The sequence below is a fragment of the Sphaerodactylus townsendi genome, linkage group LG02 (genome assembly GCF_021028975.2).
Source record: "Sphaerodactylus townsendi isolate TG3544 linkage group LG02, MPM_Stown_v2.3, whole genome shotgun sequence".
Classification (NCBI taxonomy): Eukaryota; Metazoa; Chordata; class Lepidosauria; order Squamata; family Sphaerodactylidae; genus Sphaerodactylus; species Sphaerodactylus townsendi.
Window position 1 is genome coordinate 46,859,104 of NC_059426.1, and position 23,295 is coordinate 46,882,398.

General features: G+C 44.9%; 1 protein-coding gene across 1 annotated transcript in view; it reads right to left on the minus strand.

The window, feature by feature from the left end:
* The window catches only part of KYNU (kynureninase), a 212,068-nt gene that overhangs the window by 141,945 nt on the left and 46,828 nt on the right, over positions 1 to 23,295 (minus strand). Inside the window, exon 4 of the mRNA XM_048487143.1 lies at positions 1,665 to 1,881. The gene's annotated coding sequence lies outside the window, so the exon portion shown is untranslated. The remainder of the gene's footprint in view (positions 1 to 1,664; positions 1,882 to 23,295) is intronic.

Genomic DNA, 23,295 nt, shown 5'->3' on the forward strand with positions numbered 1-23,295 from the left:
GGCTGTTTCTCCTTTGCTCCTCTTGCCTTATTTGCTGACAGAAAATTACCAACAAATGTCCTTATTGGATAGATTATTTCATAATGCATTTGCCTCTGGTGTTCATATTTATTTATACTAACAATGTAAGTACATTCTCATATCTATTTCATTCCAAACTTGGCCCCAGAATGCAAATTAAAAAATATGCACAATGGCATCAGGTACAGAAACAGCAGATGTTTCTACAAACCTGGGGGGGGAACCCCAAACCACTGTATCTTGGAAGACATGCTGATAACCATTGTCATGCCAAGGAGACAGCAAATCTTCATACTATCTGTGACTGGTGGAGGCCGGTGAGTTAGGTGGAGGCCGGTGATTTAGAATCAGAGTGAGTTCTTGAAGATAGCTCAGTATGATCATTAGCGCATAGCTGAGGTCAGCTTGCTGTAAATAGCAAATGAGAATTGCTGGAGGTGAGCAGGCTGCTTGCATGCTGGATTTGCAGTTGGTAGGAAGGTATATGATTTTGTGCCTGTCCCCTTTTCACTGGACTTCTCTGAAGACATGTTGCGGGGGAGGGGGGGGATGACATTGATGTGCCTCAGAAAGACAAAGGCTCCCACCACAGAAATGGGTACCTATATATTGAAAGAGTCCTGTGAGCTTTTATTTGCTTTGTTTTTATTACCATCTTGCTTTAGCTCTTTCAGTGTCTAATAAACATGACAAATTATTTGTCTTCCTTTGGGTATCCCCCAAACCTGCAAGCTGAACTTATTCAGTCTCTGAAAATAAGAAAGTGTAGGAGATCCAATTGGTTGGGCAACTAATAATTCCAGTGAGGGAAAGGGTGGACCAGATAGAAGCACAAATGCAGCAGCAGCAGAAGGCCATTGCTTTCACATCCTTTATGTGAGTTCCCAAAGGCACCTGGTGGGCCACTGTGAGTAGCAGAGTGCTGGACTAGATGGGCTCTGGTCTGTTCCAGCAGGCTCTTTCTTATGTTCTTAACATGGAAGGTCTCAAAGCTAGACAAGGGGGGAAATGTATGGAGTAAATGAAAGGGACATGGGTATGAGCAAAGTGCTGACAAGTTGTTGATGACTTGTAGCATCCCCAGCAAGGGATTTTCAAGGCAAGCAGGAAGCAGAAGTGTTTTGCCATTGTCTTCCTCTGAAGAAACATCTTTGGTGATCTTCCTTTTAAGTACTAACCCTGCTTAGCTTCTGAGATCTGACATGCCGCTATATCATGCTGCTTTCCCTCCCAAAAGTGGCTTAGGAAGAAAATAGTATTTTATTATCTTTCTGGACTTTGAAACAACTACCAGTAGCTGTATTTCACAAAATGTATTGAAAGTGTGTGTGGCTCTGGAGTTCAAGAGTTAATTCAATCTGGAAAACGTGGTAAACCAGACACTTTGATGATTTTATTAATTTAAAACTTGCCCTCTTTGACATTATTTTATTTTAAATGCTTCTCATTTGCCTTTTTACTAAGGAGGATTCGAGGCAGCTTATGAAGAATTAAAAATTGCAACATGAATGTTAAACTTCTGAAATAAGAAAATACGAAAAAATCATCTTGTCAGGAGGTTTATTTTTTAACTAGCAGTAAAGTCTGTTGTACAAATAAATACATCAGGCTCTAGAAAATTGTTGGTGATTAATAGCACTTACCAAGAGGGCCAGCCCCTTCTGCCTTTTCTCCCTCATCAACCCTGTGTCACCAGCTCCTTCCTTCTCCTGCTATTCCGGGATGCCTTCTCCTTTTCCCAGACACGTGTATTGCCATGCAACAGTTAACGGTGCAGTTGCAGCCACCAGCAGTTGTGACCCTCCCACGAGGAGTGGCCAGTGCCTGCTCATCCTCAGGCAGCTATAGATGGTAAAGTGTCTGTAATTATAAAGCAATGGGGGAGAAGAGCAAGCACACAAGAGATTGAGTAACTACCACATTCTGCTGTTTTGTTTGTGTTGTTTTTCACCTGTTCTGTTTGAGCCCTACCCCCAAGCCATGTGTGCATGGCAATTGTCTGGAAGTGAGTCATCACAACCATGGCTAGCCTTTTATATAATAGGATTGCACCTTTCTAAAGGAATTATCTTGCAAGGAGTAAAAATGTAAAACAGATTAGTAAGATTTTTTTGTTTAAAGATTAGCTTTCTTAGAAGAAATACCTTTTAATTTAAGTAGTTTTTCTGAAGCAGTAGAACAGCACTCCACTGTACACTGAGTAAAAATAATTTCCCCAGAAGAAGAAGAGTTTGGATTTATATCCCCCCTTTCTCTCCTGCAGGAGACTCAAAGGGACTTACAATCTCCTTGCCCTTCCCCCCTCACAACAAACACCCTGTGAGGTAGGCGAGGCTGAGAGAGTTCCAAGAAGCTGTGACTAGCCCAAGGTCACCCAGCTGGCGTGTGTGGGAGTGTACAGGCTAATCGGAATTTCTCAGATAAGCCTCCACAGCTCAGGTGGCAGAGCTGGGAATCAAACCCGGTTCCTCCAGATTAGATACATGAGCTCTTAACCTCCTACGCCACTGTTGCTCCCTCCCAGAAGAACATAAAGTTTTGCTTTTTAGTTTTATTTCAATTTTTTGTGTTTTTGAAACTCTGCAGATTTAAAAAATAAAAATCTCAAAAGAAGAATAAATTCCATTAGTCCTCTGGTGGGAAAACCTTCAGCATGATCCACAAAGGTGTGGGCAGCATGAAAGTGCTGTGGAGGCAGCATAACCCTGCCATTGACATAAATGCCACTTAACATCAGTGTAAGGAGCATTTACACTGGCAGCAAGGCACTTATGCTGGCACAGGGGGGAGGTGCAAGTGAAAAACACAGGGGATCCAGCACAGCTTTGGCACAAGGGCTCATGCTAGCACCAGTGGGGGTGTTCTCAGGGCCAGGTCCAATGTTAGTTGGCTCCCTAAGCTCTTTTGAGCCAAAACATCTACTTTTCTCAGTGCAAAGTTGCTGGCAGAACCCATGGTGCAGCCCATTGGGTACCCCCCTAACTGCACAGGTGTCCACAAGGTGCCACGATGTGTTTTGGTTGCTGACTTGCTGACTTGCTTCTGGACCAATGGAAAGCTCCCTACCACTGGTCAAGCCTCCCCAGAAACCAGTGGCTGAATCTCCTAACCTTTAAAACCTCAGTCTGAAGCTACCAAACATCATAAGCTAGGGTTTGAGGCACACCATGCTGTTTATCAGTCACCTGTTGTGGGGACTGAGAAAGAGTGGGGTGGCAGTCATGATGACATACAGGAGTTTGCACAGTAGGGCTGGTGCTCTGCACAAAAAAACAACCCAGCAGAGAAAGGTTCACACACTCTGTGTCTGAGCTCTCCCACCCATGATCCATTTCAGTTATAAGAACTGCATAGCCAGGGAAGCTGCACCTGTACAGGTTAGCTGGGCAATGAACCCCCAAAACCACCTTCCCATCTACTCTGGCCATGGTACCATGGTGTTATGGTTGTACAGCCTTGCAGGCCAGGTAGCTCTGGTGCTTAGCGGCTCCACACAGCAGCCACACAAAACATGGATCTGGTGCCTCCAACCCCACCAACACACCATTCCTAGCAGTAATGCAAATTTCCTGATGGAGTGGGGGGGGGGCAGGGAGAACAACTACTTACCCAAACCCATAGGTTGTTCCCTAAAGGCTCTGTCACCCTGAGAAGATGGCCAGAAGGACCCACCAATGAGCACTGCCATTGACAACAGTACTAGATATGAGCTGAAAGGGCTGACATATCAACAATTGTCCTGCTCTCTGTAGGTCTCCCTGCTGCAGTGTCCCCTTGACCTGCCCATAGGAGTTGCCCTTGTCAGGCTTTCTGCCCTTCAGGCCACTGAGGTCCTCACACTTCCTGTGCCTCTGCAGTCCTCTGGTGCTTAATGGCCACTCACCTAACCCTGGGGGTCCCCCTTCAGGGACACATGGGAGCTGCCTCTCCCTTGCCACATCCTGCCCCTTTCCCACTACTGGGTTGACTTTGGCATTTCTCTCCTCCCCAGTTCCTTTGCCCCCTGCTGGCTGTTGGCCAGACTGCCCTGCCCTGCCTCCTGCATGCTGATGCTCCTGTGCCACCATCCCTTTTTCCTGGCTGCCCTTTTTCAGTACCATCCTTATGCTGGCCTTGGTGTGGCAAGCCCCTTAAGAGACAGCTCAACTGTGCTGATGCTGTGCTGTCTCTGGCCACGGTACAGCTACCCCCTCTCTTGGATTGCTCTACTATTAGCTCCTAGAGTAGGTGGACCAAATGAGTTGCTACATTAGCAGATGTACACTACCACAGTTTAAACTTAATAAATACAAAAGAGCTGAGTGTTAGCCCACTGTGTATTAGACCTTTCTGTTATCCAGTAAGGTTAAAGTGAGCCGATATAAGAAGCTCAGGTGAGATGATAACTCCTGAAACAAAATGGAGGACAAATAAATGGCTTGAGTGTCATTCTTGAAAAAAAGGAAAAAAGAGGAACTGGAGGTTGGTTAATAAAATAGCAATGTCCTTGGGCTGGGCTGACACCTCTGGTGTATATCTGGATATTGGGTATGTCTCCAGTGTTGAAAATTATTTTGTTAACATGATAGGCCACTAAGCTGGTGAAGACACATTTGTCCTGCTTTCCTTGTAGCAACCCCCTTTCTCTTTATTCCTGGGAATTTCAATGTCATGGAATTTCAATGCCAGGTGCCTTTATGGGCCTCCTTAAGTTTCAGATCCCCTGGCACTTAGGCTGTGAAAGTGTGTGGCGGTGGTGTTAAAACAACTACATTCAAAACAAGAGAAGAATCCTAATATCTAAAGGGCCTCTGGAGGAGGGTGTGAAGTCCTTTCATTTCTCTTCCTCCCAGTCTGTACTGGTTTCCCCAATAGCTGTTCTCTATTAAAGTTTTGTTGGTTGCCAGTTCATAGAGCTAGGAGTGAATTTTTCAAGGCCCAAAACTGGCATAGATGTAGTTTGGGTTTCTGAATTGAAATATACACAAAAGGGACCCTTTAACTGACTCAATGTGAGAGGTTGATAGATCATAGATCAACCATCATGTGCTGGCTTTTGGCCAGCACATCCCTAGATCAGTGGCCATGTGTGAAGAAAGTGCATATATTCCTTTAAATTTACGTAGAGATCATTTATCTTGAAAATTGGACCTTTTATGAGGCAACCATTTGGTCTTGCTAGGTTGTTTACAATGCGACCATTTGCCCTCACTAAAGTTGTAAACTGTGTTTGTGTTTAGTTTCATGGTGTTATTCTTTAGATAACAGAATTGGCTTTTACAAGGCCATGTTCTAAACCAGACGGATAGATCTTAATTGCCAAGAATGCAGAGGCATTCCTCCCATTGGGCAAAGTGGGAAGTTGCCCAGGGCTTCCCCTTGTGGTGGGCGCCAAAAATGCAGGGTTCATTTGTGGGATTTTTTTTTGTATTTTCAATGTTTTTTTTCCATTTTTGGCCTGCAGGGGGTGCAGTTTTTAGGATTCCAGCATCACTTGTGTAAACGAGGGAGCCCAGATTCTCCTTTTAAATCCACCTTAAAGGGAGAATCTGGGGTCCCCAGTTTAAATAACATTGGAAGTGATGCTGTTTTCCCCAATTGAGGGGACTGGATAAAACACCATAAAATGTTTTCATAGCAGTAATGAAACATTTTGAAAGCATTTTGAAATTGTTTTTAAAAAAATATTTTTGCTAAGTGGCATGGCCCATTGCTGTGTTCAGATTTGTGAGTTGGGGCATGTTCTATAATGTGATGGTGACTTTGAAATGACCTGGTGGAAAAAATCTTTGTTTGGTCACGGTGGGAGAGTGTGGTTGCCCATGGGGGGGCATCAAACTCAGGTTTTGCCCAGGGCTCCAGTTTGCTTAGGAATGCCACTGCAAAAATGCTCAGGTGAGGATCATCTCCCTCACCAACTCTATTCAACACCCAATTGGTTAATTACTGACCAAATGATCTAGATGAGCCAATTCTATAAAACCCGTAACATCATTTTAGGGAGATTCATTCTAAAGAGAGTCATTCATAAAGGATTCTTCTTAAGATTTTCTCATTGTTGTTCTTGCTATTATTTTGCCTTAGGCTAGGTAGCTTTGTATTGTATTGTTTTTTATATTTGGAATTGTCTAGAGCTGAGAGGGAATTGATTTTATTATTTATTTTCCTTTCCTTTTAATAAAATTTTAAAATCTCAGCTGTTTGAGAATATCTGGATAAAAAACCCTGGTTTCAGTGTGTTGCTGGCAAGTTAACCTTTACTGATAAGGATTTGGGTAACATTTTCACACCATGGGACAATGTGAGTAGTTTAAGTCCTTTGTCCTGTCTGCCTCCTCTGGATTAACACTGCATGCCGGCTACTGCATGCCGGTTTATTATCATCTTGGTATCCTTGTTCATCTAATGCCAAATGTAATGGAGGCTGCAGATAAAAAGAAATATTATGTGGCAACAAAGTTGTCTCCTCAATGTAACTTATTCAGTACAATATTTGTTTTTCAGGTTTATGTGTGTTCTGTTTTAATGGTGAGTTCTTATTTGTTTTTAATGGTCTTTAAAGACATGTTTTTACTTATGTTTTTAATCAGTTAGCTATGTTAGTAGCCTTCAATCAATCAATCAATCAATCAATCGATCGATCGATCGATCGATCGATCGATCGATCGATTGATTGAAGACTACTAACATAGCTAACCAATTAAAAACATAATTAAAAACATGTCTTTAAAGACCATTAAAAACAAATAAGAATGTTAGTAGCCTTAATCAAGACAGAATTACAGAGTATAAATTCTGTAAATTAAAAAAAAATCCCCAGCCTGTCTTTTTCACTTTGCATGTACCCACAATATTCTGAGAATATTCAAAATACTGAAGGGAAATTCAGCTGTACGGCAAATTTCATTGACCTCAAGGACTTTTTCTTCCAAATAGATGAACTCAGGAGCAGAGATTCATAAATGCAAAGCAAAAGCAACCAGTATATAACAAAATGACATGCATAACGAGAACACTGAGGTCATGGCTGCTGCATTGTAAAGACAAATCTTTTATACACATAATTAAATAGGTCAGTTTTGTAATCTGGTTTTTGCAGCTGGAGTCACAGACTGTAACATGCTAGAATGAGAAAAAGCTGAATTAGTAAGAATTAGTAAGCATCAAGTTTAGGTAAGTGAAAAGGAAGTCCTTAGAAATACACATGATGAGGAAATCCTTATAAAAACATGCTAGTAAACTTAGATCAGGGTTCTGCAACCTGCGGCTCTCCAGATGTTCATGGACTACAATTTCCATCAGCCTCTGCCAGCATGGCCAATTGGCCATGCTGGCAGCAGCTGATGGGATTTGTAGTCCATGAACATTTGGAGAGCTGCAGGTTGCAGACTCCTGACATAGATGGTGAACATACATATCTTGGGTCTCAGCCACGATATGGCTTCCAAACAATCATTCAGATTTTGGGTTGCTCAACACCTGCTGGTTTTGTTGCATTTTCCCTCATGAAGATTTGGCTAATATTTCAGACTGCATTTATGGGAATAGGGATCAAGTAAGAACTTCCATGTTCATACATAAAATGCAATCACAGTTAAAACTGTTGTTAATGAGCTGCAGAGTCTAATCTGGTGAACCCACTCCTCCACATGATGCATGTTGTAATTTTATGCTATTCCCAGTTCTCTCAGAAGTCTATCCACCTCACCTCCCTTACAAGGTGTCCATTGTAAGAAGGAGAGGGTGTAAGGGTTTCAATGGTGTTGATGGTAAAGTAACCTTGAGTGCATTCCACAGCCCGGGCGATGGGCCAGCTTCGTCCGCGGAGACCTTATCTCTGCGCGGGAGATGAGGTCTCCGTTCCCATGGGAAGCAGGAAGGGGGATGGGATGAATAGAGTTATAACCTGTGCTTCTGGCGGGAAGTGTCATTCCTGCCACTGCGTGTACTTGAGCTTTCTAAGTTGTCTGAATAAACGGTCTTTTTTTCACCAAAGAGCCTTTTATTTCTGCTTCTATGGAATTCCTTACAGAGGGAAAGGGAAGGTGAATGTAAACTGCTTTGAAACTTCTTAGTTCAGTGGTGTAGTGGTTAAGAGCAGGTGTACTGTAATCTGGAGGAACCAGGTTTGATTCCCCGCTCTGCTGCTTCTGCTGTGGAGGCTTATCTGGGGAATTCAGATTAGTCTGTGTACTCCAACACACGCCAGCTGGGTGACCTTGGGCTAGGCCCAGTTCTTCTGAGCTCTCTCAGCCCCACCTACCTCACAAGGTGTTTGTCGGGAGGGGGGAAGGGAAAGGAGTTTGTAAGCCCCTTTGAGTCTCCTTACAGGACAGAAAGGGGAGCATATAAATTCAAATCATCATCATCATCATCATCATCATCATCTTCTTCTTCTTCTTCTTCTTCTTCTTCTTCTTCTTCTTCTTCTTCTTCTTCTTCTTCTTCTTCTTCTTCTTCTTCTTCTTCTTCTTCTTCTTCTTCTTCTTCTTCTTCTAGCAGGGGTTTCCAATATGGGTTGCCTTCACTGCCAGAGGTGTGACATGGATTCTCAGGGAGTGTGACAAAGAGTGGGTTGTGTCCCTTAGTGACAAATCACAATCATCACTCACCCAGGTGACAAATGTGTTTTGAGCAATGGCAGTAGGTGGTTGTGTTGCATGGACAGTAGTCTTGTTTATTTAATCAAAAGGAGAAAGTAACAGAATTAACATATAAGTATAGTAAATAACTGATTGTCAGATTATTGCTTTTAAAATCATTATAACGTAACATCTGACATAATATTACTATATAATTGAGCAGCGTTTTCATGACAATGAACCAATAAAAACAAGGGCTGGGAAGTGTAGCCCTTGGCCATCCAGGAGAGTCCACATTCCAGGTTCTAGCAGCCCTTGCTGTAGACAGCCATATTCCCCTTCTCCCCTCATGATGTGCTTATTGGCAAGCTTTGAAATGGGGTGAGAGTGCAGGAGGAACCCATTCTCCTCTCCCCAGCCCCAAAGGGTGCTTTTCTCTACCATGACTAGGTCCCTGTGATGAACTTTGAAGAACCTCCTGCCTGGGAATATGGAACAAACTCTGTGAAACTGCAGCAAAGTTGGAAGAGCCTGTTTGCAAAGTTAGGGGAGCCTGTGTGTGTGTATAATAGGTAAGCAAGCTTTTCTTTCATTGAATAATTAAAGTAGGTTTTCATTGTCTGTCATAAATTATGGGTCAAAGAAGGGAGGAAAGGAAGGAGGGATTGGCTCCCTTTGTCGGTGTCATTAAGTCACTAACAATTTTCTAGAGCCCATTGTATTTATTCATACAATGGGCTTTACTGAAAAAAGAAGGAAATGGATTGATGACTGCAAATTGGTTTCATTTGCAAAACAGGAAACAATGCCTTGAAAAAAACTCAGGTGCTTTCCTTGTAGTGTTGTGTTTTCCAATTCAAATCTGAAGTCATCTAAGCTTCAAGAGCACTTCAAGAACAGGCATGGCAGAGCTGATGTTGAAGGACATGGTGTTGGGTCATAAAAAATCAAATGAGCTCATTTTGATTCACAAGGGACTCGTCCAAAATTAGGTTTCATTTCTGTCGAAAAACCACTACTTCTTGCTTTGTACCAAATGGTATATAAAATGGCCAAATCCAAAAAGCCCCATACAATTGCAGAAGATCTCATTAAGTCATGTGAACTGGTATGGCAACAATTATCTTGGGCAGAAAAGCAAGGGAAAAAATGTAAGTAGATGCCCTTATCAAATAATGTCATTCATAATTGAAGAGCTGAAAGAAGATCTTATTGATTTGTGGACAAATTGAGCTCTTGAAATGCAATTGGAAGGCAAGACTTTCAAGGTTTTTTTTTTTTGTGTTCAGCACTGGCTATGTTTCCAAAACTAGCTGGAAAAACACTCTGTCTCCTCATTCCAGTTGCAACAACATATTTGTGTGAATCTGGATTCAGTTCTCTTTTGCCAACCAAGACAAAATCTAGGAATCACCTGAGTCCGCAGGCAAACTTGTGAATTGCAGTTGGCAAAGAAGTTCCACATTTTGACAAAATCATGAATGACAAGCAAGAGCAAAGAAGTCATTAAATTTTATATTCACAATCGGCATTGATTTTACCTTTTACAATTCTTTCTGAATAAATTAGAAGTTAGAACCTAATTGCTCAATTTATATTTGCATTTTATGTCCTGAGTTAAAAACTTGTTTACTCGCAGTATTGTATGTAGTTTAATTTGTGGTTCAAAAATTAGAAATTAGAATTCTTCAAAGGTAATATTACTTTTGTAGGGGGTGAGAACATTAATCAAACATTTTTTAGGGGCGTGGGGCATAGAAACCGTTGAGAATCACTGCCTTAGAGGTAAAGAAAGCAGGATATAAAAGCCAGAACTTTTTCTTCATGAAAAGCTATGGCTAGTTTTAAAAGAAATGGATATGCCACAGCATCTGATTATTTTGATGCACAACTAGTACTACAGATGAGAAACTGCTGTTAGGACAGAATATTGAGAAACAAAAAGATTTCCAATTGGCAAAGGTGCGTTTTGTCTCCCTATCTCTTCCATGTGTATGAAGAACATATCATAAGAAAAACTGGATTAGATTTAGATGACAGTGAAGTAAAAAGTGCGGTGGGGGGGAGGGAGGAGAGTAACAATTTGTGATATGCTAATGATACCACATTACTGGCAGAAAATAGCGTAGACTTGAAACAACTCCTGATGAAAGTTAAAGCAGAAAGTGCCTTGCAAAATTACAGCTGAGTATCAGGAAGACAAAAGTAATGACTACTGGGATATTATTCAAATTTAAGGTTGACAATGAGAAAACTGAAATTGTTCAAGACTTTCTATTTCCTTGGCTCTATCATCAACCAAAATACTTAGTTTCTCTGTGCAGTAGGAATCCTGCCCCCGCAAAAAAGTTGGTCCACAGAGGGCAGGTCCACCCAGTGCTTTTCGATGAATGGTAGCTGTCTTCTGAGTGGCTAAGATTTTCTTGTGTGTGTCTGGGTAGATATGAAGATAGTTAGGAAATATATATATATATATTGCCAGAATTGGCAGGACCAGCTGAGTACAACTGTGTACTTTTCAAGTAAAAAGGCTCCCAGGATCAGAGCCTGCACAGCAAACATCCTGGGCAACCTTCAGCAAATGGCAGCAGGGAGAATTCCTTCATCTGCGCACAAAATGCCAGGCATGAGATGAGGGTGAAATTGACCAGAGAGCAAAACTGTTGGTTGAGAAATATAAGATCCCTCCTGAGCTCTGCATTCTGCACAGATAGGAGACATCTTGAATATGACTTGAAGGAAAAGGTGCTCTTTGAAGCATTTTGGGGGGAAAAGACGTTGTAAGGAATTCCAACGAGGCAGAAATAAAAGGCTTTTGGTTGAAAGACCATTTATTCAGACATCTTAGAAAGCTCATACACACGGCATGACTGGAATGGGGCCTCCCGCTTAAACTACAGAATATAACCCCCTTGTCCCATCCCCCTCCCGGTGTCTCCAGTCCCATTCTCATGGGAACGGAATTCTCATCTCACTCTATGAGATAAGCCCTCTAACAGTGTGGTTGCTGCGGATTCTGGCCCGTCGCCCGTGCCAGGGAACTCAGTCAAGGCCAAACGGCTGTGAAGAGATTCAGCACCACTGAGATCTTTACACTCTACCTCTCCTAAGAAAGAACCCTTCCCCCCCGGTTTCAGTGGAAAAGCACGATGAAAGGCAGAAATAAGGGAGGGGGCATTGATATTTTCCGAATAGACCCATTGATTATGGCCGGAGGAATATCCCACCCAGGAAACTAAGTATTGCAAGCGATTGCGATTAAAGCGAGAGTCCAGAATAGCGTCAATTTCTTAGTGCTTGTGGCCATCAATTATGGTCGGCGGGGGTCTCTCCGGAGGGTCGTGCCAGGCATCGGAAGCGGGAGCCTCCTTGAGCAAACTGGAATGAAAGACGGGATGGATATTACTTAAGGAATTAGGCAGTTCTAAACGAGCAGTAACATCATTGATCACTTTTGTAATTCTAAACGGACCCACCTAATTTCTTGCCCAGTTTTGAATATTTGTGAACGTCTCTAAGATACTTAGTAGACTAATAAACCCAAGCCCCCGCACGTAAAGGGAAGTCAGAACGATGTTTATCCGCCTGAAACTTTTGTGAGTCCTTGGCTTGTTGCAGGGCAGTCTGGACTGTCTTCCACCCCTCAGCCAGGGATGTAATCCATTGTTTGAACTCTGGAGGATGTAGCACCTCCGTGGGCAGTTGGGGCAGTGGTGGGAAAGAACGCCCAGACACAATTTCAAAGGGGGTTTTCTGTGTGCTACTATGAATGGCATTGTTGTAAGCGTACTCTGCAAATGGGATTAACTCGCACCAATTATCTTGATGGTAGTTAGTGTAACAACGTAAATACTGCTCTAGAGTTCTGTTCGTCCTCTCTGATTCACCGTCACTTTGAACGTGGTAGGGGGCGGTAACCGCCGGGGTGGTTCCCAACAAGCCCAGGAAAGCCTTCCAAAATTTGGAGACGAATTGGGGCCCGCGGTCGGACACCACCTTGGAGGGGGCGGAGTGTAGGCGATAGATATGTTGAATAAACAATCGCGCCAATTTAGGGGCAGAGGGAATGGTGGTGCAGGGGATAAAATGTGCTTGTTTGGAGAACAGGTCCACCACTACCCATAAAACAGTGTTTCCCTGGCTTTCCGGCAAATCCGTAATAAAATCCATTGAAATAACCTCCCAGGGACGGGAGGCAACAGGGAGAGGTTTTAAAAGGCCATGGGGTTTTCCCGGAATGGACTTGGCCTCAGCGCAGACCGAACATCCCTTGATATAAGTTGCAATGTCTTTGCGCATGGCGCGCCACCAGAACTGGCGACGGGCCAGATGTAGCGTTTTGAGGAAGCCAAAATGTCCAGCCGACCTGGCATCGTGGCAGGCTTCGAGAACCTGCTTGCGGAGGGGGGGAGGCACATACCAACATCCCCTCCATTTCCAAACGCCATCCTCCAAGCGCATCTGGGAGTCTCCTTCCTCCGCTGGAAGTTTGCGGAGCCCCGCCTCCTCGAAGTTCCCCGCAAGAGGAAGGGGAGACGATACCGGAATGGGCGAAGGGGAAGGAGGAGCGGAGGTCTGTGACCTAGTGACAGCCATACCCAGCTGGGAGGGGGAGAGCACGGTGCGCGGGATATCTCGTAACGAAGAACCGCCCCCTTCCCCGGGAAGGCGAGACAGCGCATCAGCCAGTTTATTGGTTTTTCCAGGGAAAAAATGGACGGTGAAGGAGAAGCGGGAGAAAAAATCAGCCCAACGTAGCTGCTTCGTGGACATTTTGAGGGGGGTAGAGAGGGCGGCCAAATTTTTATGATCCGACCAAACTTGGAAGGGGTGTTTGGTCCCCTCAAGCCAGTGACGCCAGGTGCATAGCGCCACCTTGATAGCAGCAGTCTCTTTATCCCCTACGGTCCAGTTGAGCTCAGGGCCAGAAAACTTTTGGATAAGTAAGCACACGCACAAGTTTACCATCTTTATTTCTCTGCAAAAGAGGGCTGCGCCGAGCGCCTTGTCCGATGCATCCACGTGAACTACGAAAGGAAGGTCGGGGTCGGGGTGTTTCAGAATGGGTTTGGTAGTGAAAGCTGATTTCAGATGCTGGAATGCCGATTGACATTCCTGAGACCAAGGGAGGGGAGCCCCGGGTTTAGCAGCCTGTGAATCCTTGCCTTTGGTGCGTAAGAGATCTGTGAGCGGAAGGGCCAGTTTAGCAAAATGGGGTATAAAATCACGATAGAAATTGGCAAAACCAAGGAAGGATTGCAATTCTTTTCTGTTGGTGGGGGCCGGCCATTGAAGTACCGCGTCTACTTTTGCAGGATCCATTTTTAAGCCGTCGGGTGAGATCCGATAGCCTAAATAGTCTATGGAGGACTGATGAAAACAGCACTTTGACAATTTCGCGAAGAGAGAGTTGTCAAGTAAACGTTGTAGCACCTCTCGAACCAGGGCTTCATGCTCTTCCATAGTTTGTGAATAAATCAAGACATCATCTAAGTACACGACCACCCCTTTATACAATAAATCTTGCAAAACCTCATTGATTAGGGCCATAAAAGCACCGGGGGCTCCAGCCAAACCGAATGGCATTATTAAGTATTCATATTGTCCAAATTTAGTATTAAACGCTGTTAAATGTTCATAGCCTTCCGCAATTCTGACCCTGTAATAGGCCTCTCTTAAATCCAACTTAGTAAAAATCCGGCCCTTGCCCAGTGCATCTAAGAGGTCTTTGATTAAGGGCAAAGGATATTTATTGGACATGGAAACAGCATTTAATCCACGGTAATGAGTACAAAGTCTCAAGGAGCCATCTTTTCTTTACAAACAGAACAGGGGCGTATGGGTGTGTTTGGTGGCTCGTCGTATGAATCCATGAGCCAGATTCTTATCCAAGAAAGCACGGAGCTCCTTTTGTTCTGTGGGGCTCATGCGATAGATTCTACCCTTGGGCAGTTGAGCTCAGGCTGCAAATGATTTTGGTATCGGTATCCCTATGAGGGGGCAACTGATCGCATTCTTGCTCCTGAAACACCCTGGCCAGATCTTTATAAGCTTGTGGGATATCGGTGGGATTAGAAGTCACCGACGTGTGTAAGGCGGTGGAAGCCAGCGGTTCAATGTCATTTGGAGGCGGGTTTTCTCCCCACTTCATGTGCTCCCCGCAGGGGGGGTCAGTGAATTCTAGAATTCGCTCTTTCCAAATAATATTTGGCTCATGTAATAACAACCATGGCATGCCCAAGACAATGGAGTGTTTGGCCACTGGAGCAAGAACGAAACTAATTTTTTCCCAATGGTCAGTGCAACGGAGCAAAACAGGTTGCGTTTTGAATCGGGCCGGGCCTTCCGCTCCAAGTGGGCTGCCATCCATTTGAGTAAACGGAATGGGCTTCACTAGGGGAATTCGGTCTAAGCCAAGTTCCTCAGCTACCTGCGGCCGCATTAAACAGTGGGAGCAGCCAGAATCAACGAGGGCGGAGGCTATAATACGTGTATGCTTGGCAGGGTTGGCTAAAGAGGCTTGAATAGTAATGGGCGTGCTGCCTTCACTCACCGAATCTGGAGTAGGACCCATGTCCATGGGCGCCGAAGATAGGCAAACCGCCACTTCCCCCTCCTCGAAGTCCTCCTCGATAGCGGCTTTGGACGAGCCTGGGGGGGGGGAGGCCCAGACTTCCATGGAGGCTTGGCAGAGGGGGTGCGTGAGACCGGAACGGCGGGCTTCTGTTTTTTGGGACAGTTGGCAGCCAGATGGCCAGGACCACCGCAATAGAGGCATAATCCCAAATGACGGCGGCGTTCAGATGTGGTCTCTGTGGAGATGGCTGGGCTTGGTTTGCGAGTTGTTGGGGCAACCGTGGTGGTTTTCGGACGTGGGCGTCCCCCGGCACGAGCGTACTCTAGACGGGCTGCTACTTGTGATCCCAGATCGATCCACTCAGCGACGGTGCGCGGGATGCGGATGAGGAGAACTGTCTCCCGAAGTTTGGTATTCATAGCCTCGAAGAAGTATTCACATTTCATGCGTTCAGGCCAGTCAGGAGGAAGTTTAGTAGCCACCGCACGAAATTCACGGGCAAATTCGGCAAAAGAACGGTTGCCCTGCTGAATGGACTTTATGGTACGAATGGCTTCGTTTTCAGCATCCGGATCTTGGAAACGGGCACGTAAGGCTTGGAGAAATCCGGCCACTGTGCGAGTATCATCAGCTTGCAATTCATAAAGAGTCACAAACCATTCAGCAGCCACCCCATCCAAGACGGACCCGATGTCCAGTATCTTTTCACGTTCAGAACGATACAAATCATCAAATTCCTCCATATGTGCGTCCAGTTGCAGGATGAAGTAGGGGAGTTTAGAGGTGGTCCCGTTGAAACGGGCAGGGATGGGGGGGCCTATAATATCCTCTTTCAACAGCTCTTGGAGCCCGCTGGGGCTGTGGTTGCAACGGCTGGGGCGGTGGGGCTGGGAGAGCAGGGGCCGGCTGAGTTACCGCCGGTTGAGGAGGTAGAGCGGGACCTTGCACCGTCGTTCCTCCGGCGAGAAAGGAGGCAGTCGGGATTGAAGTAGGACCTTGCAGCGTCGACCCCATGGCAGGGGGAGCGGTGGTAGGCGCTCTGGTAAAGGTGTAAGCACCGACCCGGGTTCTTGCCATCGTATCCCGCTGCCTCTTCAGCTCTTGCTCCAAGGCAGCCAATTTCTCTTTCTTTGCGAGTTAAGGCATCTTGATGCGCATGTAAGGCCATTTTTTCACGATCCAGTTTTGCTTGTTCATCACGTTGAATGGCCGCAGTCAACTCCCTCTGCGCGCTTGGATGGCCCTAATGCGTTCGCGCTGGCGTTCCAGATCCAGCTTGGAGTGATGCAAGACCTTGTCATGGACCGATAAGTTCTGCTGATACTGCCGCTGCAACGCTTCTTGGCCCGGTTCAGCTCGAGTTGGACGCCCTTGCGTTGTTGTTCTCGGTCCCTTTGCAGGCATTCACGATCTTTTGCAGCTGTTCGCCTCCTCCCAGAGTCTGGCGCTTCCCGGTCCCATGCCTCTTTAGCATCGCGCAGTCTGGCTACTCATCGTCCCAACTTTCTTTGGACGGGAGGGGAAGTAAATCTGGATGGGGAGTCAGGTCTCCTTCGGATTCCTCCTCTCCGGATGGTAACTCCTCCAGTCCTCCGACGGCTCCGACAGCTCCATGGGGCGCCTCTGGCACATCAACTGCTACAGGCCCGGGGGCTGGAAATCCGGATTGGGAACCGGCACAGAAACCCTCCCGACCACCGATCCTGATCTCGCCAACGCCCCGTTTCGACTGTGGACTTGGGACGGGCCCCAGTGCTATGTCACTGGGGATCCTTGGGAGCATCATCGAAGTATGAGTCAAGGAATCGTTCAATTGACTCCTGGGTGGCTGCATGAAGTGTAGTCAGACCCATCTCTTCCAAAACAGGTTGCATCTGGGGTTTGTAATCCACACGGAAACGGGTAGAGATCCGATCCACAGGCGCTCGATCCATAGACAGCGCCCCAAACGACTCATGCAAATCCACATGGTCACATCCGCATCCCTCATCCCAACGAAGTAGGGGAAGGCTCATGCTGGAACGAGGACGGGAGAGAGTCACCAGCGAGACCCGTTCCCCCACTGGTTCCTCAGAATCAGGAAGGGAAGGCTCGGAACCCTCTATGGGGGCTACCGCGCCTTCCACAGTTTCAGGAATATTCAATCTCTGCATGTTAAAACACCAGAGATCCACTGAGTGTTAAAAAGAAAAATAAAGATGGATTCCAGTCATAATGTAAGGAATTCCAACGAGGCAGAAATAAAAGGCTTTTGGTTGAAAGACCATTTATTCAGACATCTTAGAAAGCTCATACACATGGCATGACTGGAATGGGGCCTCCCGCTTAAACTACAGAATATAACCCCCTTGTCCCATCCCCCTCCCAGTGTCTCCAGTCCCATTCTCATGGGAATGGAATTCTCATCTCACTCTATGAGATAAGCCCTCTAACAGTGTGGTTGCTGCGGATTCTGGCCCGTCGCCCGTGCCAGGGAACTCAGTCAAGGCCAAACGGCTGTGAAGAGATTCAGCACCACTGAGATCTTTACAGACGTCTTTGAAGCATTTTGAAAAAAAGATGCAAAAATAAGGCATCCTAAGGACGTCATGGCAAAAAGGCTGTGTCCCCTTGACCTGGGCCTTGACCTCAGGATGTCTTATTTCAGCTGTGCGTAATGGACCACTTTCTATTTAGAACTGCATTGTCGGTTTTTAATGAGAATGTGAATAGGAGTAAAAGGGGGACTCTGACCATCTTCTATGACATTTAAATAACTGGTTTTAGAAACGCATAACATGCATGCAATTTGCAACCAATTGCCATTTGAGCAGGTATATCAGCATATTGCTACTTCCTCCTTGACTGATATGAGAAACCTAAGATTTGCTAAATACAAGAGCCATTTTTTCTAGGTTCTGTTCAGCAAATATAGCTACTTTATTGTCTCTTGCTGTCTTTACTTCTTATTTCATGACTCTTTCAGTATGAACTGAGTTTTCTGAGCTTCCCAAGTTATCATTTGGCACCATTTGAAACTGATCTCAGAGTTTCAGACAGCTAGTTACTTTTTTTCATCTTTTTATCCCAGATATCTACTTTAACTCTCCCTAATTAGGCTCCTTCCTTCTAAATGAATAGAAAATCACACTCTGGTTTCTCTGCAATCACAAACTGCATCTATTGTACCCATGCTGAGATCCTGGAATTTTCTTGCTTTGTTTGACATACCCATTTTATTTTATCTCACCTTTGGGGTATGCCTCCTTTGCTTTATAGGACTTTTGTCCATTGCCTGACCTGTTATTGACCTCTTCTTTCTGTTGTTATGATGCTGTACCAGCTAGTGCAGTTAAACCCCTTTTGAGTCATTTGAAAAACTGTTAACCCACGGTCCCCAGATTCAATAGACTCTATAGGTAGAAATAAGTAACTTGATATTACTATAGAATTTCCACGCTTGGAGACCCTACTATTTTCAATTGGATTTATCATGACTTTATCATACCATTAAAAAAAAAACTGTTCTCCATGTTCCCAGTCTATACTTTTATTTTATTTATTTAATTCATTCATTTATTCCCTAACATTTTATTCTCACGACAACCTTGTGAAGTAAATTACTCTGCAAGAGTGTGATCAGCCCAAGGTGACCTAGCGAGTTTTCATGGCATGAGTGGGATATTAAACTTGATACTAGTCCAACACTGCTAACCTCTACACCAGGGGTAGGGAACCTGCGGCTCTCCAGATGTTCAGGAACTACAATTCCCATCAGCCTCTGTCAGCATGGCCAATTGGTGTAGAGCAGGGGTAGGGAACCTGCGGCTCTCCAGATGTTCAGGAACTACAATTGGCCATGCTGGCAGGGGCTGATGGGAATTGTAGTTCCTGAACATCTGGAGAGCCGCAGGTTCCCTACCCCTGCTCTACACCATACTGGCAACGCACATTTACTTGGAAATAATTCCCATTGAATTGAGTAGGATTTGTTCTGAAATGAACCTGACACACTGCACTTGACAAGATGGCATAAATGTGAGACACGGATAAATTCTGCACTAGCCTTGACACCAGATGCCCTAGCTCAGGGGTAGGGAACCTGCGGCTCTCCAGATGTTCAGGAACTACAATTCCCATCAGCCTACAATTCCCATCAGGTTCCCTACCCCTGCCCTAGCTGGTTCCTCTACTGAGGAACGACATGGATTCTTTTGTTGATTCATTTCTTTCATAACAGTGTTAGGAAATCAAGCCAATGATCTCTGCGCTGGTTTAATGGGACACACAGTTCCAGGAATAGTGTTGGGTCCTTCAAATACGCTCAACGAATGGTGGTGCCTTGCACTGGTACAAGGAGCCTTGCTGTGTTGGAACTGGCATCTTCGCTGTAGTAGCAAGGTTTTTTGCACCAGAGGAAAAGTCCAAACCACTCTCTCCCGCAAATTGTTATAAAACTCTCAGGGAGTATACCTCCTCACTCTATAGCCCTTTCCGCACGGGCAGAATATGGCAGCCTGGGGATGGCAAAAACGCCATCCCCAGGCCGCCATTCGCACAGGGGGCGCAGCTGCTGCTCAGCCGCGCCGCCCTCGTGCCGCCCGACCGATGCGAAGCCGGCATTTCCAAACCACGCTCCCCCAGCGTTGTTTTCTGGAAACGCCGGCTTGGAGCCGCTGCCGTGCGAACGGCAGCGGCTCCAAGGCGCCATCCCTCCCCCCTCTCACCCACAACTTACCGTTCCTGCGGCCATCCAGCACGTCGCCGGGGCCACTGGGATTATTCCATGCCTGGGCAATGCGCCAGAGCAGTTGCACAGGGCAGTGGGAGGGCGCATCCCTTTATGGGCCCCGGCGACGCGCTGGCTGGCCGCAGGAACAGTAAGTCGACCGGGCGACGGCGCCCAGCGGAGCCGTCTTCCTGGTTCTTTCTGGGACCGTTCGTGTGAATGGTCCCAGCAGCATCGGGTTAGTGTGGAGTACGCTGACCAGGCCGCTTCTGCCTCCGTGCGGAAGCGGCCTAAAGGATCCCTTCAGAACTTCAGGCAGTAGGAAAAAGCATCACTGTTAAATATCTTCACTGATTTTCATTCTGCTGTTACCCTTTTTGTCCCTGAATAGAAACCTGGAACTTGGTTCTTCGTAGCTGTATCACTGCTGAGATAACATATATTCATCTTCTAACCATCCATGCACAGTTCTATGGTTTGGGAACAGACAAACATGCTTGCACAATGTTTTGTGTCAATGTTATTGGTCTTTAAAAAAAGGGCATACAAATTTTGTTATTGTTTTTGGATTTTCCATGGACCAATATGGTGGTTTGCAACTTCTGGCAACACAGAACATTATTATTATTACAATGGTATTCTTGGTTTGGAATATTTGATCACAAGTATAAATTACTTGATAGATTTCCAAGTCAATAGATGATATAATACTAGTTAAGTGGCCTTCATTGTACTCTATGGGATTTTTCAGTCATCAGTTTTTAGAAAGATTCTCAGGCTTTCCTTGCGGTTCCATACAGGTAAGTTCAATGGCAGCCCACAGGAGAGCCTCTTCATTGATGGCAGTTATGCATATGGAATTCCCTTCCTAGGGATCAGAAAGCGCGCTCTTCTTTCACCACCAACTTAAAATTATTTTGTTTATTGCAGCATTTGTTGCTTTGTGTTACATTAATGACTCATTATTTAAAAGTATTTCATTTTAGTTAAATATTGAAATTTGTTATTTAGCTCACATGAACAATGAATAGCACCCAAATTGAACAGGTTAAGTGCTATAAGTACCTCGGCCTTTCATTCTCCTATAACCTTTCATGGGCAACCCAGAGGAAGGCTGCTCTCCTTGCTACATCTAACAGTATGTCAGCATTACTACGTTTCTTCTACAGCTGTGGCCATTCCTTTATCTCTCCTGCCCTCAAATTTTTCAATGCCAGAGTCTCCTTGAGATTGCTTTACGGAGCCCCAATTTGGATCCAAGCTATTAACCACTCCTTGAATTCTCTTCAATCCAATTTTTTTCATAAGATAATTGGACTCCCAAATTGCATGCCCTATGCAGCCCTTTGTCTGGAGTTAGGTCAGAACTCCTTGGAATCAGCCATTGGCTGAGGGCTTTTAGATTCTCTGGCTGCGAATCCATTCTCTCTCCCACTGTAATTCCCTGGTCCCACTGCATTCTATGCTCTCTCTCGATGTTCACCCATTCCAACCCCACTCTGGTTTTCCATAATTGAAGAAAAAATGGCTTCTATTGGACTGTCAGTGGATTCCACGCTTTGCCTCTTTGTCCTATTCAGAAGCCTATAGAAAATTGATAAGGTCAACTATTGGATAGAGAGTTCTCTACCCTAATCACCCCAGGCCAATGAAAACATGCTCCCCTGGTATTTTTTCTCTCTCCCCATTTGAACAGGTGCCAGCTTGGCACAACTACCTGTATTGTTTAACAACCCCTGCTCAAAGGAGAGCCATAATGCTTCGGCCAGGTTTACATACTGTTGCATGCCTTCTGCCTTGTTACATGGCAGATTTAACAAGCAAGAAAAGGCTAAAAGATTGTGCCCGTGTAATGATGGCTCAGTTGAATCTCTGGCCCACCAATTACTACACTGTTTTAGATTCAAGGAAATCAGATCCAAGTATGTGAATCTTACTCCTTTACATTTACCTGATCTCCCCGATTTATTTAGATTATCCTACTTGCTGGACAATCCTGATCCTTCTTTCTGTATGATAGTGGCAGACTTTCTCCTGGAAATTACTAAATGCCAGTAGATTTCCCTCCACTTAACATTTATTTCCTGTACTGTATATGTTTTTAATCAGTTTTTTCCATTGTTGTACTGTTGTCTATGCCAATAAAAGCTTGCTGCTGCTGCTGAAGAAGAAGAAATTTGTTATTGAAGGTATAGTCCAGTTGATATGTTGAAAGTTCTGTTATATCTTTTTGTTGTCATAAAATGATACAGATACATCAAAAACACGCAAACAAACAAAGCACAGTTGGTCTTGTAACCACATGCAATTCAAAAAGTGCACTCAGCTGAGGCGGGGACATCTACAGGTAACAAAGAATTTTATAGGTTTAGTGGTTTGATTCAAACTCTGGAGATTCATGTGAGATTTTTAAAGGTCATTGCTTGAGGCACAAACTAGACAAGATATTTGTCCATGATTCAAACAATGAAAATTCATGTGTGATTTTTAAAGGTCACTACTTGAGGCACACACTAGACAAGGCAGTTAACCCTGAGTTCGGTCAGGGTTCTCTGATTCACCTATCCTGCGGTTGGACAGAAACTGTGGAAAACCTCAGGAGGGGCCATGGCTCAGAGGTATAGCATGCACAAGGTTCCAGGTTCAATCTTTAGCTTTAGCCGGTTAAAAGGATCAGCTGGTAGGTGATTGAAAGACCACTGCCTGAGACCCTGGAGACCTGCTGCCAGTCTGAGTAGACAATAGTGACCTTGATGGAACTGTGGTCTGGTTCAGTATAAGGCAACTACATGTGCTCATTTCACCAATCATCAACAGCCCAATTAGAATCAGGGTTGCAGTACAGTGAAAGGAGGGGTTTCAGCCTGTACGACCCATGAACCACTTCCTTAAACATGGGCATGGCAGGTCATCTGTGTTAGTCAGCACATGACAGACCTGATGCATTGCTCTTCCTCTTCACAGTACTATTGATGAACCATATTACTGTTATCTAACTTATTTTATCCTTGTTGGCCAGCATGGAATGTAAGAAGAGTTTAGGAAGAGTTCTATCCAACTGCATGGCAGCAGCATAAACATGGGATTTTGGCTGTGACGGAACTATGTGACGGATTTTTTTTTAAAAAAACCCAGGATATCTTTTATCTAGCATTTGACTTTATGTAACTAGCTAATACTCATCTAAATTCTGCCAAATTTAAACCATAGATGACTAAACTTTTAAGAGGCCCTTTATTGGTATTCCCTAAAGCACTGCATAAAACTCTTAAACCAGTTGCAATTGTCTGAAAACTATGGAGAATACAAACCTATTCGTTTCTCATGAGTTGCTTTAAGGAAGGTTACAGGTCTCCATAGGGACTGCCTGTGATCTTTAGAAAGTGCATTTCCCTCCAGCAAATCATAAACACTCAGGAGAATTGCTA